Below are 6,000 nucleotides of genomic sequence, written 5' to 3'. Positions count from 1 at the left end.
TGGCCCGAGCGCGAGAGGGAAGCAAATTCATAGTTGTGGTTCACGTTCACGTATGTAGCAAACAAGACTAGAGGCAACCCTCAGAAGCTCAGGATTGCGAGTATCTTCACCATATTGTCGCAATACTCATGATTCAAGAGGATTTACGGACTTCGGTTTTATCGGTGTTTGAATCCAGAGCGTCTCTTTCGCTCGAGCGGTAACTGAAGTGATGAAGGCAACTCGCGTGTGAATTACTACTGGATACAATAACGTTTCAGTAGCCTACATGGATTTTTGTCGGTTGTCATAACTTGACTCCGCTTTTTATCGGTTTACTACCATACAGTTTAGGGCCAACGTAGTTATTTGTTCAAGGAAATGTGAGGACTCGGATGCAGCTCAAGAAAGATGATGACCTGAGGCGGTCCCTAATTCCTGTTTACATGAAGTAGTTCAACTATCAAACGTCCTCAAGACAACGGAAAGGAAACGGACTAAATTAATTGTGGGCTACATTGTAACATTTCAAGCTGGCATGTAATGTCACTTTTTATTTTCTATGTCTGCTGAGTATCCCACAGAGGAACCAAAACGCGCTCGTGACCGAAAGAGGGAACGGCCAATTAACTTTGATTTTGGGTGAGTCCTAGACAGTATTCTATTTCAGCGCATCCTTTTTATGCATGTGATGAGCATTGCGAGCCATCAATTTGTGATTACCCTGCCGCGATGTTGCTAGGTAACTGACTTGTGTAAAGATGGTGGGTTCACTTTGGGTCACAGTGAAAAGCTTGGAACAATTTCAATAATTTCCTCCACAGACAGCAGCAATGGAGGAAATTCAAGGAAATCATGCTTGATTCCACTATCAACAATCTCTTTATCAGCACACAAGAGATAAATTAATGCAGGAGAGAGTTAGTCAACAACTCTGGATTTGTTGTATGCTGTTGAGAAGAGATGCATTATAACACTAAAAACAGTTCCCTATGTCTGGTTTTTGGGGATTACTTGTTGCCATTGAGTGATTTACAAATGAGCCTGTTTGGGCAACTTTTACATTGTCGCCTTAGACTGTCACTTGTAGCATGCTTGTTATAAATCTGAAGATTGAAGATTGGGAAATTGGGATACCTAGTCAGTTATAGTCAGTTATACAACTGAATTCCTTCAACTGAAATGTGTCTTCCGCATTTAACCGAACCCCTCTGAATGAGAGAGGTGCGGGGTGCTGCCTTAATCGACGTCTTCGGCGCCCGGGGAACAGTGGGTTACTGGCCCAACGCTCTAACCACGAGTACCATGTTGCAACATACTGTATGTACCTTTCCACTGTACCTTTCCTTTCTTGAGGTATCTGCAGTTACGGATTCAGTACTGATTCATCATGCAAGTGCATACCTTAGCCCAACCCATGCTTATCTCTACAATATTGAGAGCTGTTGTAGGTTGCCCTTTGTGTTGTCCTTTTGTCTTGTAGGTTGTAAATATGAGTCAGTTATCTTCTGACACAGTGGCCCATCTGAGTTGCTGTGTTCATAGTTTGTCATCTTCTATTTTCACATGATGTATTTTCCAACAAGGTTTGCAACTGAACTGTGCCTGTTGTTATAACAGGGTAGTAATGGTATTGATTGGAACAGTCACATATGGTAGTCTCTTTGAGTGATCTTGTGTTTTTCGTCCAGGTTTTGTAATGGTCTCTCGTCAGTCTTTTAATAATTTGAATTAATATGCTCTGACTGCAGTATCACCTGCACATTTGTTCCACTTTATTTGTCTGTCAAACTGAAGAGAAATGGTGTGCTGTTTGTCCATCAATGCCTCTTAATATGTGAATTGCAGCTGTCAGTTGGTCAGGTTCTGTGGGCTTCCATGGTGAGGTGCACTCCCCAGTCTACTGTAATTGAGGCCATTGTGACTAACTCTCCAGTGCTGACAAGGGCCTGTGACCACTGCTGCCCAGATGGTGGTTCTGCACTGAAGGGCAGCCCTGACGCAGTGCCACTGTTCTGGAGGGCGGCCGCACTACCACGGCACACTACCCAAGGTTGCCCCCTCTCTCAGTGGCACTGTACTGAAAACATGCACATTCTTTCTGCAAATGTATGATTGTTGGGCCAAAAGGCGCAGGTTTCTCTTTAATTATTTGGTTGACAAAGTAGCTGAACCCCCCCTACTGTAGCAGGTTGTGAAGACATGTGGTGCCTCCCCCTCAGGCCTGTATAAAGGACAACATGGCATCACTCCAGCCATACACCATCAACACACTGATAGAACTTATGTCCTCCTCACACACAATGACATCAACAATACACGTCTACTGCCAGAAATAGATAAAGGGATTAAAAGTGCATAGGCTACTTTGAGGAGATGTGAGGTAACTGTTATGACACAGCTTTTTATTTTTAGGGTGTAGTAAACAGTGGAATTCCTGCCTTTCAAACATGGACGACAGGCGCACTAGATTCTTAAATGGCAAGTTGTTATTTTGAGATGACTCTGTAGGTGTTGATGTGTGTTTTGTTATGTGCACAGGATCTTTGCACAGATCAATTATCCTCCATGCTGGGCTTGTGGGAACTTGTTTTGTATTCTGATATACAGTCATTTTTACTTAATTCAGTATCCCTAAAGAGAGTGACAACAAAGCCAAATGCAATAGGAGACTTGAAATAGTATGTACATTTAGTATGTAGTATGTACATTTTTTGCTGTCTGAATTGAATTAGTGGCATGTCTTTGCCTTTATTTCCCCAGTGCACACCCAGATGCATGTACGGGTAGTTCTGACACATGGTCAGCTTCATTATACGCTGCAGATTGTTATGTTTGCGTTCCCTGTTCAAAGCACATGTCAGATAAACTGATTTATAACAGCATAAAGTGTGAAAAGGAAAATTAGTCACTGGGTATCTTCTCACTCTCTCTCAAATGTTTCCCTGTATCATGAGGCTGAGATGACTGTGTTCTCCAACCTCTGGAGTGGTGTCTGATGATACTTAAAATAAATAAAATTCCACTCAAACTATCTTTTGGTATTTGTTTCATTAGTCCACTGTTGATACAGTCCCAAAATGTTTTGCAAGCCAGCAATCAAGTAGTTTTCATGATAAAGAACTTTCAAAATACAGAAATACAGCCAGTATGATGCGTTTTGCATCATGTGATGCATTTTGCGTCATACCGGCTGTATTTCTGCCCAACGTGGACGGCAAGAGCTCAGACACACATGGAAAATGAAATGACCCCGGGAATCGATAGAACATCGCTCAGAGATGCCCAAAAACGATATAACATAAAAATTGGGTGAATCTTTGCTTTAAGGATGAGGAGGACTTGAGGTGAAGAAGATCTATTATAGCCATCAGGGTAACCACTAATACCCACTGATCCAGGGAAACTCCTCACTCTCACTTGATTGTAGGGGTGTAATGGTACACATATTCATACCGAACCGTTCGTTACTGGGACCTCAGTTCGGTCCACACTGTGAACCGGAATGAATACATTAAAAAAACATATTTACAAAATAAAAACACTAGGTCTATAGATAATGCCGACACGGTTGTAGGCCTATGCATCTTTAGTAAATCTGGCTATTCAGGCTATTTTGTTAAAGATCGAATCAAATTTTATTTGTCGCATGCGCCAAATACAGTGAAATGCTTACTTTACAAGCCCTTAACCAACAATGGAGTTTTAAGAAAGTACAAAAACAAATAATAATAAAAGTAACAAATAGTTACAGGGCAGCAGTAAAATAACAATAGCGAAGCTATATACAGTGGGTACCGTTACAGAGTCAATTTGCGGGGGCACCGGCTGGTCGAGGAGATGTTGTGACTATGCATAGATATTAACAGAGAGTAGCAGCAGCATAGAAGAGGTGGAGGGGGGCAATACAAACAGTCTGGGTAGCCATTTGATTAGATGTTCAGGAGTCTTATGGCTTGGGGGTAGAAGCTGTTTAGAAGCCTCTTGGACCTAGATGCTCCGGTACTGCTTGCCATACGGAAGCAGAGAGAACAGTCTATGACTAGTTGGCTGGAGTCTTTGACAATTTTTAGGGCCTTCCTCTGACACCGCCTGGTATAGAGGTCCTGGATGGCAGGAAGCTTGGCCCCGGTGATGTACTGGGCCGTACCCACTACCCTCTGTAGTGCCTTGCGGTCGGAGGCCGAGTAGTTGCCATACCAGGCAGTGATGCAACCCGTCAGGATGCTCTCGATGGTGCAGCTGTAGAACCTTTTGAGGATCTGAGGACCCATGCCAAATCTTTTCAGTCTCCTGAAAATTTCGAACTGTCCTTTTGTGAGTTACACCTGGGCGACAGGTAGCCTAGTGGTTAGAGCGTTGGGCCAGTAACAAAGGTTGCTGGATCGAATCCCTGAGCTGACAAGGTAAAAATCTGTCCTTCTGCCCCTGAACAAGGCAGTTAACCCACTGTTCCCTAGTAGGCCATCATTGTAAATAAGAATTTGTTCTTAACTGACTAGTTAAATAAAGTTAAATAAGTTAGTTAAATAAATGTAAAATAAATAAATAACTAGTTCTGTACGATGGCGAGTGATGGGGTCGATAAACCAGAATTGGAGTATCCTTCATCATTGTTTAAATCTCCAGTTTTGTTCAACATTTTGGCTTCCAAGTAAATTACATCGGTGATGGACAGACAGTTGTGGATAAAACGTTAACGTTATGTCGCCATGCTCAACGAGCTGCCAACACCTCAAACATGTTGAAACATTTACGCCGACATCACCCCAGTATACCGGAGCAAGATGGAAACGCAAACAAACAACAACACATCATCTCCCCTCTGTATTCAAGCAGCTGCCAAGGGCAGCTGCTTCTGACCTGTCCGAAAGATTAAAAAATATATATATTTGTACTTTTCATTCTTTTTTAGTTTTACAATTTTTACCCCTTTTTCTCCATCAATTTCGTGGTATCCAATTGGTAGTTACTGTCTTGCGTTATCGCTGCAACTCCAGTACAGACTCGGGAGAGGCGAAGGTTGAGAGCTGTGCGTCCTCCGAAACACAACCCAACTAATCCACACTGCTTCTTGACACAATGCCCACTTAACCCAGAAACCAGCCGCACCAATGTGTCGGAGGAAACACCGTACACCTGGCGACCGTGTCAGCGTGCATTGCGCCTGGCCCGCCACAGGAGTCGCTAGTGCGCGATGGGACAAGGACATCCTTGCCGGCCAAACTCTCCCCTAACCCGGTCTACGCTGGGCCAATTGTGCACCGCCCCATGTGTCTCTCTGGTCAAGGCCGGCTACGACAGAGCCTGGACTCGAACCCAGAATCTCTAGTGGCACAGGAGGATATTGCATATTTCTACCTTTGTGTACCTATTTAGGATACATCACCATGAAGAGAGTGACATTTATATCCATAATTAGGCAGTTCTGTGTTGTATAGATCAGGGACCCAATATGAAATTCTGCAATTGTGTTACATGGTGTAAATCCACTTCGCTTACGGTAGATCAGTGATTCCCAAACTTTTTATAGTCCCGTGTACTAGAGGTCGACCGATTAATCGGAATGGCCGATTAATCGGGGCCGATTTCAAGTTTTCATATATATATATATTTTTGACATTTATTTAATCTTTATTTAACTAGGCAAGTCAGTTAAGAAAACATTCTTATTTTCAATGACGGCCTAGGAACGTTCTGCCTCGTTCAGGGGCAGAACGACAGATTTTTAACCTTGTCAGCTCCGGGGATCCAATCTTGCAACCTTACAGTTAACTAGTCCAATGCTCTAACACCTGATTACATTGCACTCCACGAGGAGCCTGCCTGTTACGCGAATGCAGTAAGCTAAGGTAAATTGCTAGCTAGCATTAAACTTATCTTATAAAAAACAATCAATCAATGACTCATTGCTCCAATGTGTACTTAACCATAAACATCAATGCCTTTCTTAAAATCAATACACAAGTATATATTTTTAAACCTGCATATTTAGCTAAAAGAAATCCAGGTTAGCAGGCA

At 42.8% G+C, this 6,000-nt stretch overlaps 1 protein-coding gene across 3 annotated transcripts in view; it reads left to right on the top strand.

Moving 5' to 3' along the window:
• Positions 1-6,000, top strand: part of LOC139545360 (membrane-associated phosphatidylinositol transfer protein 2-like) — a 107,226-nt gene continuing 101,226 nt past the window's right edge. For 2 of the 3 annotated variants that reach the window (XM_071353059.1, XM_071353057.1), the window contains exon 1: positions 1-621. The gene's annotated coding sequence lies outside the window, so the exon portion shown is untranslated. The remainder of the gene's footprint in view (positions 622-6,000) is intronic. The other variant, XM_071353058.1, reaches the window with a different exon arrangement.

The sequence above is a fragment of the Salvelinus alpinus genome, chromosome 19, assembly GCF_045679555.1.
Source record: "Salvelinus alpinus chromosome 19, SLU_Salpinus.1, whole genome shotgun sequence".
In the NCBI taxonomy this organism is placed as follows: Eukaryota; Metazoa; Chordata; class Actinopteri; order Salmoniformes; family Salmonidae; genus Salvelinus; species Salvelinus alpinus.
The sequence above is the reverse complement of the archived record's forward strand: the minus strand, read 5'-3'. Positions and strand labels throughout refer to the sequence as shown.